At 40.6% G+C, this 15,331-nt stretch overlaps 1 protein-coding gene, 1 long non-coding RNA gene and 1 pseudogene across 2 annotated transcripts in view; 2 read left to right on the top strand and 1 right to left on the bottom strand.

Moving 5' to 3' along the window:
* Nucleotides 1–4,571, top strand: part of LOC140629080 (patatin-like phospholipase domain-containing protein 4) — a 142,857-nt gene extending 138,286 nt beyond the window's left edge. Inside the window, exon 8 of the mRNA XM_072818492.1 lies at nucleotides 4,425–4,571. The gene's annotated coding sequence lies outside the window, so the exon portion shown is untranslated. The remainder of the gene's footprint in view (nucleotides 1–4,424) is intronic.
* An 829-nt stretch (nucleotides 4,572–5,400) lies between these two features.
* LOC140629137 (uncharacterized) overlaps nucleotides 5,401–15,331 on the top strand; it is a 37,635-nt gene continuing 27,704 nt past the window's right edge. The window contains exons 1-2 of the long non-coding RNA XR_012026997.1: nucleotides 5,401–5,570; nucleotides 11,018–11,121. This is a non-coding gene — a long non-coding RNA (uncharacterized lncRNA). The remainder of the gene's footprint in view (nucleotides 5,571–11,017; nucleotides 11,122–15,331) is intronic.
* On the bottom strand, nucleotides 11,876–12,029 carry LOC140629153 (U4 spliceosomal RNA; annotated as a pseudogene).

Genomic DNA, 15,331 nt, shown 5'->3' with positions numbered 1-15,331 from the left:
CTTGGGATTGCAGCCTCTCCAAACACCTCCTTGCAGTTGGGAAAGCACAGGACCAAAAGGCTCACTTCCTGCCATGATTCCTGAAGCAGAAAGAAGCTGCTGGGCTCAATGAGGGTGTGTGTATATCAAAACTGTCTCTTGGGATTTGCATCAGGCTCAGGTAAAATGTCTGCTTACCCCTTCCCTTAGAGCCTAAACAACAGAGAGTAAAATGCATGCTTCTGAAATCTCCTGATGCATGCCCATCCAACTGAGGTGCACTAGTCACGTTACTAATGCGGGGGAGTAGTCCCACGGTAGTCTATTTGGCTTCCAGTAGGATTAAAAATATCATAAATACGGTTTCCATGCCAGTTTGGAGAATTGGCTCAGAAGATGGGAATTACTGGTAAACCATCTGTGGTTCAGCAAGAAAAATCTACATTTTCTAGTGAGATTTTGGGTGATGTAAACCATGTAGGGAAGTGTGACAGGGCATGTTCACAAATATTTGTATCTGTATTCCAGGCCAACAGCAATCCTATAGGAGTGGGGCAAAGAGCTCTAGGATTTCTTGGAGCAGCACAGTCAAACCTGTACAATATAACAGAGAGGAAAGCTAATCTGGCCAAATAGCTTACAGGTGACCACCGTAAAACTATTCTGTGATTCTGTTAGTTAGTTTCTTCATCTCTATTTTGTTTTTGTTGTATGAGTTAGTTTAAGCGTTGCCACCATGAAAAATCCATGGCATATAGTATTTCAGGAAAAGTGAGCGAGGGAGGAAATGCCTAGACAAAAGAAAATGATACTACCAAAAAGTTTGAGTGTCTGACAGAGGAATCTTACACATACTAGATCAACAGTTTCATACGGAGGGGGGGTGGTGCTTTGTGCCCCTGAGGACACCCAGAATAAAGATTTACACTGAAACTCAGTGGCCTGGGGACTAAAGATTGGGAAAACCCAATCTGGTGATACATGCTAAGTGGTGAAAATGTGTTCCCTTTGGAAACTTTTAACCATCTCTGTTTCTGGTTTAAATTATATATATAAATTATATGTAAATAATATATTTATTATATATATTATATATAATATACTTATATATTATATCATATATTGTATATTTTTATATATTTATATTTAATTATATTTAAATATTTTACTTAATATAATATATATATTTATATATAAATTTATATATTATATATATATATGTATATATATATATATACACACTCAGTGGCCTAGGGACTAAAATAACTATGTGTGTGTGTGTGTGTGTGTGTGTGTGTGTGTGTAATTTAAACCAGAAACAGAGATGGTTAAAAGTTTCCAAAGGGAACACATTTTCACCACTTAGCATGCATCACCAGATTGGGTTTTCCTGTTCAACATCATGACGATCACAAATACGATCCGAGCACTCAAATGCAGTGTCAGAAATTCACTCCACTTCCTAAGGTTGTATTAATGCACGTTAGCCATCAACTCAGCTGCTGCCGGAAACCTCCTAGAGCAAAAGTATCACTCTTCTAATTCATTATGAAATGGTGCAAAACATTAAAATGGGGTTATTCTTTGCCAAAATGAAACCTCAAGACTTGCAGCGATGACCTACTTCTAAAAGGTGCTGGGGAAGGGGCCAGTTACTGGAAGAAATCAACGGCCTTCTGGGCTCCGTAGTGGGAGGAATTATCATCCCCTAATGGAATCTAGAAATATGCAGGAGAAAACAGAACCTAGAGAGAAGCCTATGGGAGGCAAAGTCTTTAAAGATCGAGAGGTAAATGAGGGATAAAAAGAAAAGTCTTTGGCTGGAGAGAGTTGCTCATGCATTCTCTGTACTTTAAACTTTTTTATTATAAAGATCCATCACACTTTATGAAGAACTACAGAAGATTTTATAAAGTAAGAGAGAAAAAGGCCCCCACTGTCATTCTTTTTTTTTTTTCTTTTTAAATCAATGAAATTATATACTACAATGAATGAGACAAGAAGGGTTACAAGAATGGGACGATACTGGAGGTCCTGTAAATCAGCACAACTCTTGAAGACACTCCTTTGGAAACACGTATCCAAATGCATAAAATCCTATGCCCTTTGATTCAGTGTTCATATTTGTAAGAATCCATCCTAAGCATAACCAAACTCTTGTGTAAGGTTTAGGAGTGTGCCAAAAATGACCAGCAAGTGATCGATCCAGAAATACTGGAGATGCAATATTAATTTCCTGGAATATGATTTGGACAATGTAGCCACTTGAAAGTGTTCGCCTTGGGTTAGGGGAGGAAGGTATTTCCCATCGCTGCCCCTCCAGTAACAGCATGCCCAGGGAGCATGTTTGCAAAGTATGGAGAGTGTGTCATCCTAGAACTTAGGTTTTTCTGAGCCCTCCAGGTAAAGAGTGAGATGGTGGATGCTGTGGGTGAGTTATCTGTACTTCCATGCAAAATCCAGTAGCCAGTGAAGTAGAAGAGAGATAAAACACCCTTGAAGCTTGAGTACAAGGGCACAAGATTGACCTCTCTGATAGATTCTTCTGCACAGTCTCTATTCTCTGCTGGAACTCCAAGGAACCACACCGGCCACTTACAAGTCTGAATAAGTCCTGGGCCTTCTCAGACCTACAGAAGACACCTTCTAGCAAATAAGCAGGGAAGGGTCACCACAGTCTCCACCTCACTCAGACCCTGATATAAGAAAAGGAAAGTCTTGCTGGTCCTCCAAAGCTACCTGAGTTAGCCACAGGCTGCCACAAATAAGGGTTGAGACATCACATCTTGCAAGCAAGGAAGAAGAGAGTGAACATTCCTTTGAGAGGGAGCAGCTACCCTTCCTTCAAGCAAGGAAGAAGGAAGTGTGTTTCATTTATGGGGGTCATGCCATCTATAGAATAAGGCTGAGCCTCATATCTGGAGCCCATAGTACCTAATCCATAAAATAATGGACAATACAAGAGAAAAAAATTGACAAGTTTTAAGAATTTTTCTTTTAAGTTATAATTAGGAATCCACATTGGCTGCCTGGATCTAAAATGATGAGTTCCGCCCCCGCGGGATTGGGGTCCAGGCAGGCTCGGTGCCCCCCGCCCCCAGCCCCCCGGTAAAAAATAAATAAATAAATAAAATGATGAGTTCCTAAACAAGCAAAAACAAGTAAACCCAGAAAGAGAAGGATACCATGGAAAACTGAATAGCCTTGTGCAAGAAATTCTAACAGGAAAAAAAAAAAAGAAATATTAAAAGCAGAAGTACAGGTGAGAGATGTGGAAGACAAAGCCCGAAGACGGGAGTGTATCCACCAATACATAGAATATGCCCATAAATATGTGTGAGGATATTATTATATTATTCACACAAGTCCTATTGTGCTATAATACCCGTCTGCTTCCTGCAGCTTCTACCACTGTGCTCGAAGAGTCAGCAACACTCCAGTAGAACAAACTCTAGAAAATCAATTTATGAAAAGAGTTAAGAGCGTTGACCCTGATTCTTGACTCCGGGGTTGAAATTCCAGTTCGCCCACTTGCCCCCTGTGAATTCCTTGACTTCTATATACTTCACTTATCTGTTTTGTAAAAGAAGCACAAAGTATCACTGGCTTTATTGGGTGAATATAAGGATCGCACACCTTAAAACGCAGAACAAAGTAGAATGTTACCCAGGATGCTAATGGTACGTAATTAGAAACTGATGCTTTTTAACAACAGCCCCATATTTTATAGAAGGCACGGAACAGCTGCCCTATTACACACACACAGAAGCTTTCGTTCCCTCGCTGTAGCAAGCTTCCTTAGATGTTAAGATCTTTGTTCATTTCTTCAAATGCCTAACAACTTATAATTTGCATACTTGGTGTCAAGTTCATTAACCTTGAAGAAATGTGAAATATTTAAAGCAGGTTTTGAGACTTGATGTACACAAGTAGGTTACCTGTCTGATTACATGTAATGGTGGCGATGATGACATTCATGAATAATAACCTATATCAAGCTCTCTTGAGGCATTATCCACTTCAGGCTGAAATCCATTTCAGATGGCACCTTCCATGAAGTGAAGCTCTTCTGAAGCTCTTCAGAGAACACACATCATAGTTGTGTTTAAAATGAAAAGGAAATTCCCTTCCATCCTAGTACCTTTTAAAACATTGGTGTCTTTTTTTTGAAGATTTTATTTGAGAGTAAGAGAGCATGAGCAGAGAGGAGGGGCGGAGGGAGAGGAAGAAGCAGACTCTCTGCTGAGCAGGGAGCCGGACGTGGGGCTGGATCCCAAGATCCCAGGATCATGACCTGAGCTCAAGGCAGACGCTTAATCAACTGAGCCCCCCAGGCACTATAAACACAGTTGTATCTTGTATGTAATTGTACATATTTGTGCATATTAACTGATTTTCTGTATTAAACTTTCTATAACGGTATGTATTATGTTTCTCTCTCACAGTGTCTTTAGCTCCGAAGAGAGTGGTTTGCTCCCAAAAGAGAGGGAGAATAATCATAGCCAATACCCATCATCGTAATAGGCTGGCACAGTAGCGGTGATCACAAGAGAATATACTTCCTAAGAGGTCCTGAGCTGGTGTCAGATAGATATTCACAGCCCTTAGATGTGTTCACTTGCGGAGCACAAGGTAAAAAAAAAAAAAAATCATTTGCAAGTATTAAAAAAAAAATCACATTAACAGCCCGAATTTGCTATTGCTGGTCTTGGAAGGTCACTTAAAGATGTGGCAATATCTGGACTTCTGTGGCCTGGAGGTCAGAGTTTGGAGCTGATGGATAGCTGCTGCTCCCTCTCAAAGGAATGTTCACTCTCTGGTTCACCAAAACGTCCCTCAGTTCTGCTATCTGGAGCCATGCCCGCTGGCATTGGAGATGAAATCTCCTGTGTCAGGGTGTATCCAGCATTTCACTGAGGGCTTCACATTCATTATTTCATTTAAGACACAAAATTCTATAGAGGAATGCCCTTCTTTCCTCCCTCCCTCCCTCCCTCTGTTTATAAAAAGGGTGAGGGGAAGGGGAGCAGAGACAGAGAGAAGAGAGTCTTTTTTTTTTTTTTTTTTTTTTGAGAAGAGAGTCTTAATTAAGTAGACTCCATGCCCACCACATGAGCCCAACCCTGGGCTCGATCTCAGGACCCTGAGATCATGATCTGAGCCGAAATCAAAAGTCATACACTTAACCGACTACATCACTAGATGCCCCTGAATGTTTTTTTAATATTTTTAAAAAAACATTTTACTTATTTATTCATGGGAGGTACACAGAGAGAGGCAGAGACACACAGGCAGAGGGAGAGGCAGGCTCCAGAGACTGAGATGCCTGTTGCACCAGCTCAGTGACTTCATCCATGACCCGAATCTCGCTCCTTCCTTGCAGGAGCCTGCGAGGAGACACAGCTCCCAGACAGACTCCTGCCTCCATCTGCTCTGGAACCATCAACATAACATATTTAACAAGAACTATGAGGTCCTACCATGTGCCGGGCACCATTTTGGCTCTGTGGACACAAGAGAAAACAACACAGACGTGATCCTGGGCCGTGTGAGTCACAAGGGATGTAGAGAGACACAACATAACCGGATGAGTAAGTACAAATTATGTCATCACACACTGTGATTAGCACTAAAATATTAGTAATGATAAAGCAGGATGTGAGATAAGCAGGACGAGGAGAGGGATATAAGGAACACAACCACCTCCCCATGATTATGTCTAACCTAATCTTCCCCTCTCGCCTCTCCATACAAACGTGTCCAGAAGGCTTATCTATTTTGTTGTACTTTTAGTTTTTTTCAATAACAAATATATATATATATAATTTTAAAAAAATTAGTTTTCTTCTCCATCCTAATATTGTAGCATCCAAAAAGAATCTAGTCTACCTTGTTCCTTACCGTAGGCTCTCAAGAGCTGTTAGAGCTCCAATGTAAATATTTTTCATGCTGCGCACACACTAGGTCATTTGTTCTTTTGGTTATAGGGTTTCGGTCAAAGTGCCTGGAGTTCTCTTTTCTTTGGACAGGACACATTTATTTATATGTGTTAAAACTTTCAGGAAACATGTGCTGGGAACCTGCAGCTCCATCCCAATGGAATGTGTGGCAAAACCAAAGTGCATAAACCTCTATCCTTTCCTTCCAACACTTCAGTAAATAGGGGAGACCTAGGTGTAAACAAGTAATTTAGAAAGTGTCATCCATGCCACTTCTGATATTCAGTCAACAGCAGTGATCGGAGAACACCATCTCCTCCTCCAGAGTAACAGAAAGCTATGTTATGTGCTCACCCAATCCTTCCATAACAACCCTGGGCAGGATTCTTTCTTTTTTTATTGAGAAGTGGGACATTGAAATATGTATTAGGATACTTCTGATTTCGAGAAGCAGACAATTATTTTTGTTACTTGAAGCACTAAATAGGAATTTGAATGTGGATTAAGTTTCTCACTAACTGTTGGAAAAACACCCCAAAGCCCAGGCACAAGGGCAACTGCAAAGACCGCACCTAAAGAAGATGTAGCCACAAACCCCATAAACAGTCCAAAAGTGCCCATTTCTGTGACTCCACTCCAGATTTCAGTCTGTTGATGAATCTGACAAAGGTCCAACCTGAATTGGCAATGTGATCTTGAATCAATCAACTATAACCAACAACAGAGCAAGTGCTCATCAATTTGGGGTTGAGCAGATGGGCCAACCTCTCAAAATTACCATTTGCAGAGAAGGAGGAAGAAGTTGTAGAAGGACATGTTCAAAGGCAGCTCACCTCCTCCTTTTGTAACAACCTATGTGCGCAATAGTGAAAGTGGGATTGAGGGAAAGCAAAGAAGGTCGGAGACATTTACTTGGAAGGCTGACTCCGTAATTGTCATCGAGCAGATGAAGGGTTATTATGGAGAGAACTGTGGCCAATTCTTCTTAATCTTCATAGAGCTAGAATGAATGGATGTAAGTGCCAACCAGGGAAAGTTAGGTTTGAGATTAGAAAGAATGTCTTGACAGTAAAAGTTATTAAGCATTAACCAAAGACTGTTGGTCATAAAAGGCATTAGAAGAGATCCAATCTTCATTTTAAAAATCACTTAAGTTACCATTTCTTTTATATAAAATTGATTGTTTTAAGAAGGTGTTAAGATAGAAAAAGAATTACCAGAAGAAACAAACAATTTTTACAGTAAAATTTGAGACCTGGGAATTAAGCAATCTCACAGCAACCAAAGAATGATAAATAATAGATAAGATCAGTTTAAGGTCAACTATTTTCTGGTCAAATATATACACTGGAAAGATAATGAAGGTCACTACAGTTTATTACTTTATGTTTTGAGTGCCGTGTCACGAGACTTTCCCTGGACAAGAACACCATTTTAATGAAGTGCTCTGGGTAATTATAATCACTTGGATGAGTTTCAAGTTAGCTACTCCATATTCCAAAACTGTGTCCTTATCAGAAGACCCTAAATTTGTTCTCGCCAGCTTGAAACACCAGGGGCAAAATAGAGTATCGCCAGAGTTGTCACAAATTTATTAGACAGGTATTTGTGGTGTATCCTAAGAAATCTTAGGTGTAAAGCACCCATGCAAGATGTAGAGAATTGGAAATGTGGGAACTTCTTGATGGAAAAGTGCAAAGTGCCAGTTGTAGGTAGGTAGGTAATGACACATACAATGTCAGTGTAAATGCTTGAGAGGAAACATCCCAATTTTTCCTTATATTATCATCCACCTTCTATCCATAGCAGTACTGGGTATTCAGTTAGATTTTTTTTTTTCACTCACAAACCTTTACACCCATCAGCTGTTAACTCACTTTACAAAGTAAACGTTCAGTTTCAAGTGTTGAAGCAAGAACTGTCCGGGATACCAAGTGTTATTCTACGTGCGTTTATTTATATCACAGTGGAGAAAATCGGGTGGATGAAGCAGTATTGGAATTATTGAAATAGCTCCATCAGTTTCCACATTGTGTTCTTTACATGTAAGTCTGTAAATGGCAATGCCTCCTTGAATGCTCCCCTCCAAAAAAGCACAAGGCACACATTCACCATTTTGAGTGTTCGGTTGTTGTTGCTGCTTTCATTGTGCTGCTGTTAGGAAAACGGAGGAAGCTCTTTTTTGTCTTATCGTTAGGACCAAGTAAAAGAAAGTGTATGTGCAACAAAATAATCAGGGGTTAGTTAAAAAGGTACAAAGCAGAATGAAACACAGACACACATACACACATAATGTGTTCTTTCATTCAAAAATATCTATGCATTGGGGCTCCTGGGTGGCTCAGTAGGGTAAGTGGCTGCCTTTGGCTCAGGTCATGATCCCAGGGTCCTGAGACTGAGTCCCAAGTCAGGCTCCCTGCTCAGTGGGAAGTCTGCTTCTCCCTCTGCCCCTTTGCCTTCATGTGCTCTCTCTCTCAAATAAATGAATGAAATCGTTAAAAAGATACGTGTATGCATTGATTAACTCCAGTGTACTAAGGGCTTTACAAGTTAAAATTAGAAGCAAAGAGACAATTAAAATATAATGTACATTTTTATTTTAATTAAGGAAGTTCAGTATGATGTTAAAACCCAGACTTTGTAGCACAGTGACCCAGTTTGTGCATGTCATCTCTTTCCTGATGGCCCTGACTGCTGCATGCAGTGTGTTCTCTAATTACCTACACCCAGAAAATGGTTTTACAGTCTACTTCTGGGGTCACGTCACATTCAGACAAGTCTCCTGCTATGCTCTGCATGAAATGGAGTCTGAGAGGCAGATTTTCCCTTGCGCTCTCAAACATTCAAGGCATTTATTTTTTAACATTATTGTAGCTATTGACTTTTAAAATAATTTTACATCTTATTTATCAAGAACATTAGCTTCAGATCCAAGGGAAATCCTAAACGATGGCTGTCTAGATCCTGCAGTCCAGGGTTAAAACAGTGAGCAGCGTCCTTCCATCTGTGTGGGCAGCAAGAGGTGTTGGGCCACTTTTCCCCGAAAGCCTGCCAACAGCTGAACTGGCCCAGGGATGCAGAATCATAGGGGATTTTGAGTGTTTTCTTGATGAACAAAATAAACTCAGTCAACTTTTAGGAACTGCGGCCTGAAATCATATCTTTGAAACCCAGATAGAAAATTATTGATCTCATTTGTGTGGTCCACAGAATCAGAACAGGATACAGTTAATAAATGTGCAGCCTACTTTTTCAACAACAGATACTTGTAACTGGACACCAGATAACACCACGGCTGTGTGACAGAGCAAAGCAGTGGATAATGTGTGTGTATGATGGGGGGAGGGGATTGGGGAGTAGTGTTAAATGGTAATGCAAAGGTTGAATTGAATCTCATAAAACTCAGGGCAAAATTCCACTTATTGTGTAGAATCACCAGTTAAGTGAACAAGAACCTGGGACTCCTTCAAATGCATTTATCCACTGAGTGTTAACTTGAAAGTTACTCAACAGTAGTACTAGCACTCGGTGGTATGTTCACTGGTTCAGGTGAGGGTCCTGCTTCTCAGTCACAGGCACTGTCTCATTTTGACTCCCCCCAAAGCAAATCCACTTCCCCAGGCAAGGATTAAGATGCACAACATTTAATTGAGAGGTGGTTCTCCCTCAGAAGGACATGGATTTGGGAGACAGGGGAAAGAGAAAAGTCAATAAAGCTTGTGTTAAGTGAGTACCCTTGTGGAGAATAGGAGCTCAGTCCTCCAAGAAACTGTAGAGCAGCTCTCAAAGTTGTCCAACAAAGGGGTCAAGAAGCTGGGATTTTTTTTTTTTTTTTGATAGAGCACATGCACAAAAGCAAGGGGGTAAGGTAGGGCAGAGGGAGAGGGAGAGAGGGAATCTGAAGCAGGCTCCACGCCCATAACAGAGCCCTGAGCTCATGACCTGAGCTGAAATTAAAACACAGACGCTTAACCATCTGAGCCCTCTGGGGGCCCAGAAGCTAGGACATTTCATAGCCACTCCAGCCCTGGCTAGTTGAGGGTCACTGGCAAAGTAGCTGCCCAGTGGTATCAGTCTGCATCTTCCTAGAGTCAGAGAGTGCTCACCAGAGTGCCCTGTGAGGACGGTGTGAACAGGGTGTCCCATCATAGAGTTAGAGCTCCACCTAGACTAGCAGGAGGTCCACTGTTGTCAACATCTCATCCCAAAAACTCAACCAATGCTTTGTCCAAAACTGTCAGTGGAGCTTGCACAATCAAATGGTATCCTTCCCAACCAACACATTCATGGACACGGGACTCCTCCTGGTATCCACACGGTGTCAGGTACAACATTGCTTCCCCCAGAGTTCAGGATTTTACTTAAAATGGTGTGATTTCCTTCTTTTACATCTTTCAGAGGGTGACATTCCTTCCTGTCCCCCCAAATTACCCCCCAAATTGTCTAGGTTGACTGGCTGAGGGGGGAGCGGTACCACATTGGCCACCCACTGAACCACATATATCCAATTGGATGAATTCATTCAACCTGAGATTGTAATATTTAATTTATGTTGGAGTCTGTCTACAATGCACAACCGCTTCAAGACTCAAAGGGAAGCGATAGGAGTGTGAAGTACTTTCTGTTTAGGGCTTGGTGCATGTCTATATGTGCAAGTGGAGGCCCATGGGAGGTCTACTTAAAAACAGAACCCATCCGTCACGGGAAAAAAGAGTTCTGTTAGACTTTTCCTGTCCTTGAGTAAGTCTTTCTAGAAAAAATGGCAATACGTGGAAATTGTCCCAAACGTGAAGAGCTAAAGTGGATACCCATTTGGCACCTTCCCATCTGTATAGCCAAAACCAACCAACCAACCAGCCAACCAACCAGCCAACCAACCAACCTTGGCCCAATGCCTGAGTGTTGGCTCTACATTTCAGAATACATCTATTAATGAAGTGAACACTTCATCAAATATTTTATCCCATGTGCAGAAACCAACCAAACAAAACCCTTCACAGCCCTCAGACCTGTTCTTCGAAAGTCAAGTGAGAGGAAAATTATCTTCCTCACATAGCTTTGCTGCCTATGAAAATAACATCTTGTTTGTTCTGGCCTAGGTGTCATGCTGATTATGGTCAAAGCTCTCCAGACTCCCTGAATTTTTGGCAAAATCAACCCTCACTCAGGATAAATTTTCTTAGGAGCCGCTCTGAGATACATAGTAAGTACATTGCTATTTTAATTGTTAATAAAATGAAAAGTTAATTCTGGTTGCTGAGAGTGTCCTCACACGAAATAATTATCTCTGGCTACATCTGCAGGCTCTGTCAAAAGACAGACTTTTCAGGCATACTTAAGAGACGGAGTGAGCTAAATGCATAGAACACCATTCTATTCACACATCTGCTCTTTCTTATCACCTACATTATTGAATGTGACCTGTTTGGGCCACTTTAATAATGGCACTTTTCCAAGATCCAGGGAAGAATTTCCATTTTAGAATTGCAAATGGAACGTAGTAAAATTCAACAGTAGCAACTCCAAACTTGAGAAGTTCATCAATATTTATGCAGCTGGATTACAGTCATTTACGGATGATGCAATCAGCGTTTGAAGCTATCTTGTGGGAGTTAATTTTAAAGTTTAAATGTATGCTGCAGTCATGTTTGGGTATTTAATTGTCTGTTACCTGGGTCTAAATGCCAGAGTTACAGCCACATTGAAAAATGCATATTGAAATAATCAGCTTCCATTTATTTCATCTTATATTCACACGTTTAAGTGGTAAGTTAATTGAAAGTGTGTGCAGTTACCATATTTCACAATTTGGATATGTATGGCAAAATATAGCTTTAAAATGCATTTTGCTTAAGTAACATCAAACGTATCATTTGGAGAGTTTCAGAAACCTTGACAATTAAATCCAAGTGTTCTCTGTGGTGTCTGAACATGGCAGGTCTAGATTGCGATTGACTTACACAATTGTAGCATAATATTAAACTGGACTTAGAAGCTCACCCAATGGCTCTTAAAGATGAAATCCAAATAAATGAAGAATGTATTTCCAATGAGCAATAATCACGCCTCGGATAAACCTCATTGGCTACGATACTGCCACTGCGCAAAGCTGAAGAACGTATTTCCATGGTAATTATTAATATGTAAGAGGACAGCAGAAATATTTGTTTCTGTAGAGCCAGGCACAAAGTATAACAGACAATCAGTAATCAGTTCATGCTCATTAAGTAGATAAGTGAGGCTGGTGAGCAATCTTTAAACCATGAATGATCTGAAGATCAGGGCTTGGGGTGACAATATCCAGAGCCATAAGTGTGCAGTCATGGGCATGACTCTATTATTCCATCATCTGTGGTGAAAAATGAGAACATTCTGCTGTCATCAGGAAGTCTTTGATGATATTTGAGAAGCATCCTGTGGCACTGCTAGGAAAAGACAGCAGATTTCCGGCAATGGCAGACTGAACGTTTTGTGGAGAACTTTATCAGTTTGGATCTGTTGGAAATCAGCTTTTCTCACAACATTGTGGGAAAATTTCCAGAAAATTATGCAAGAGCAATGTATTCATGGAATAGTCATACATTTTTTTAACAGCAGAATGAGCCTATCATTAAGTGAACCTAAATGATGCCCTTGTTTCATGAAAAATATTATCATCCTAATAAATCACCAAGCTGCCCTTTGGTGTTACTGAGTACCAGTTTAGTGATTCTTTTTTTTTTTTTTTTAAGATTTTATTTATTTATTCATGAGAGACACAGAGAGAAAGAGAGTCAGAGACACAGGCAGAGGGAGAAGCAGGCTCCATGCAGGGAGCCCGACATGGGACCCGATCCCGGGACCCCAGGATCACGCCCTGGGCAGAAGGCAGGCGCTAAACCACTGAGCCACTTGGGGATCCCCCCATTGAGCCACCCGGGGATCCCCAGTTTAGTGATTCTTAATCATTATAAAGGGTCTGTATGTGTTATTTCATATGTACTTTATCTTTTGAAAACATGTTCTTGAATATTAGTATAAATAACTCCCAGATACGTGGGACAATGTAGACGTGTATCTCTAATTTGTCTAGATGGGTAAGAAGGTCAGGAGAGCTGAATGCAGGATTGTAAAGTCACTTCTTCAAGTTACGTGGTGGGTATAACCCAGAATGGGCACCCCTTCAAGTTACATACTGGGTATGATCCAGAACAGGCACCCGTTCAGGTTTCCTACTGGGTATGACCCAGAATAAGCACTTCTTCATGGCAAGTACCAGATATGATCCAAAATGGGTTTTTTGTCAAGTTCAATACTGTGTGACCCACAATGGCCTTGGTCAACTTGGACTCATTACCCACTGCCTGTTTTTATATAGCCCACAAGCTAAGACTGGGGTTTACATTTTTAAATCAGCATAAGTTAAATAAGTTAAAGGAAGCAGAATATCTCATGGCACATGAAAATTATATGAACTTCAAATTTTAGTGTCTATACATCAAGTTTTATTGAACATAGTCTTGCCTATTTGGTTACGCGTTCCCTGTGGCAAATTCCACGTAACGACAGGCAACCCAAGTAGTTACTAGAAGGACCACGAGGTCCCTAGAGCCAAAACTATTTAATTTCTGGTCCCATATGGAAAACATTTCCTGGGATCCCTGGGTGGCGCAGTGGTTTGGCACCTGCCTTTGGCCCAGGGCGCGATCCTGGAGACCCGGGATCAAATCCCACATCGGGCTCCCGGTGCATGGAGCCTGCTTCTCCCTCTGCCTGTGTCTCTGCCTCTCTCTCTCTCTCTCTCTCTCTGTGTGTGTGACTATCATAAAAAAAAAAAATTTAGAAAAACAAAAAAAAAAGGAAAACATTTCCTGGTGTCTGGTCTGGAACTCTTCAATATACGAAGGTTAGATTAAGTTTTAAAAACTGTAAACTGATCTTCTTGTACTGTAAAACTATAAAGTGAGCTCTTTAATATTTTATAATACAAATATTTGAAAATGCTCAATAATACATGATTTGGATAAAGGAAATCCCAAGCCACTAAGAAGGACTAAGAAGGCAAAAGCCAAGAAGTTAGAGTGAATATTTACATGAAAAAAAAATAAGCTCAAGAATCTATAATTATATATAAACTTGGCCCTGAGCTCCAGGCACACTGGCTAAAAAAGAAGAAAGGAAACTTCATCTCAATTTCCCTCTCAGGTCTGAGAGCAATTTCTCAAGTGTGTTTCTACCATCAGTTCTAACGAAACTTGAGTTTCATGAAACTAGAAAATACTGGTGGTAAGCTTCATGAAATAGGTCTTTGTTTACTAGGAAACTGTACATGTAGAGATAGTCCCAAAGCTTGGAATCGTGGCCAAAGAGAGGGTGGCACTTAGCTAACATAAATCTGAAATCTTCATTGTTAAAGCTCTTAGGAAATAAACCTAAAATGGTTTCTGTTTCTTTTTGGGATAAAGGTGGAGGGGAAATTGTCTGTATGTAATATCTTAGCACTCAAAAATCTAATTTACTCCAGAAAAATATTTGTTCCATGAAAGGTCTCCATTTCACACTACTGTTGACTCTCGTTGCAAGATTATCAGGATGCAAATTTATGAAACTGAAAGAATTTATTTTAAAAAAAGTCCTTGGAAATAAAGAGTGAGGAGAAGTCAGCATCCATTGTCACCAGCAGGTGAGGTTTTCACTTACCATCTAAAGGAATACACTGAGACCTCACAGCACTATAATTCTTTGGAAAATTTTAAAATCAGAACCAGAACCCCTGAGAATTTAATTTCAACTCAACGCCTCTCTTGAATACATTATTTTATTGTGATACAAGGGCCATAAGTCACCAAAGGAAAATGACTTAATGGAGCTTGTATTTTGGCCTCTTTTTGCATGAAATAGATGGAAATTTGTCCGTCCCAAGAGAGTAGTCACCTACACTTTTCCCTAAAAATATGCACCACGGAGGCATCTCTCCAGATGCAAAAAGGCATGACAAGCCTGGGTATAGGACTCCTGTCTGAATAGCAAATGTGGATTCCTCGTCAAAAGGTGAAACAAGGCAGCCCTGGTGGTGCAGCAGTTTAGTGCTGCCTGCAGCCCAGGGTGTAATCCTGGAGACCTGGGATTGAGTCCCATGTCGGGCTCCCTGCATGGAGCCTGCTTCTCCCTCTGCCTGTGTCTCTGCCTCTCTCTCTCTCTCTCTCTCTCTCTGTCTCTCATGAATAAATAAATAAAATCTTTTTTTAAAAAAAGGTGAAACAAGGTGCAAAGAACAAGAACTCAATTCTTACGAACAAATAATGAACAGAGAATCCTCATTGCTCATTGCATAAAGAACAATGTTGCCCAAGTGGATCCTCATTCAAAGTCCTCATTTCATTCTGGAGAAGACTTAAGTTATTTGCGAGTTGAACAAAACTCGGATATTTTTT

Source organism: Canis lupus, chromosome Y (genome assembly GCF_048164855.1).
Source record: "Canis lupus baileyi chromosome Y, mCanLup2.hap1, whole genome shotgun sequence".
NCBI classification, from domain to species: domain Eukaryota; kingdom Metazoa; phylum Chordata; class Mammalia; order Carnivora; family Canidae; genus Canis; species Canis lupus.
The sequence above is the reverse complement of the archived record's forward strand: the minus strand, read 5'-3'. Positions and strand labels throughout refer to the sequence as shown.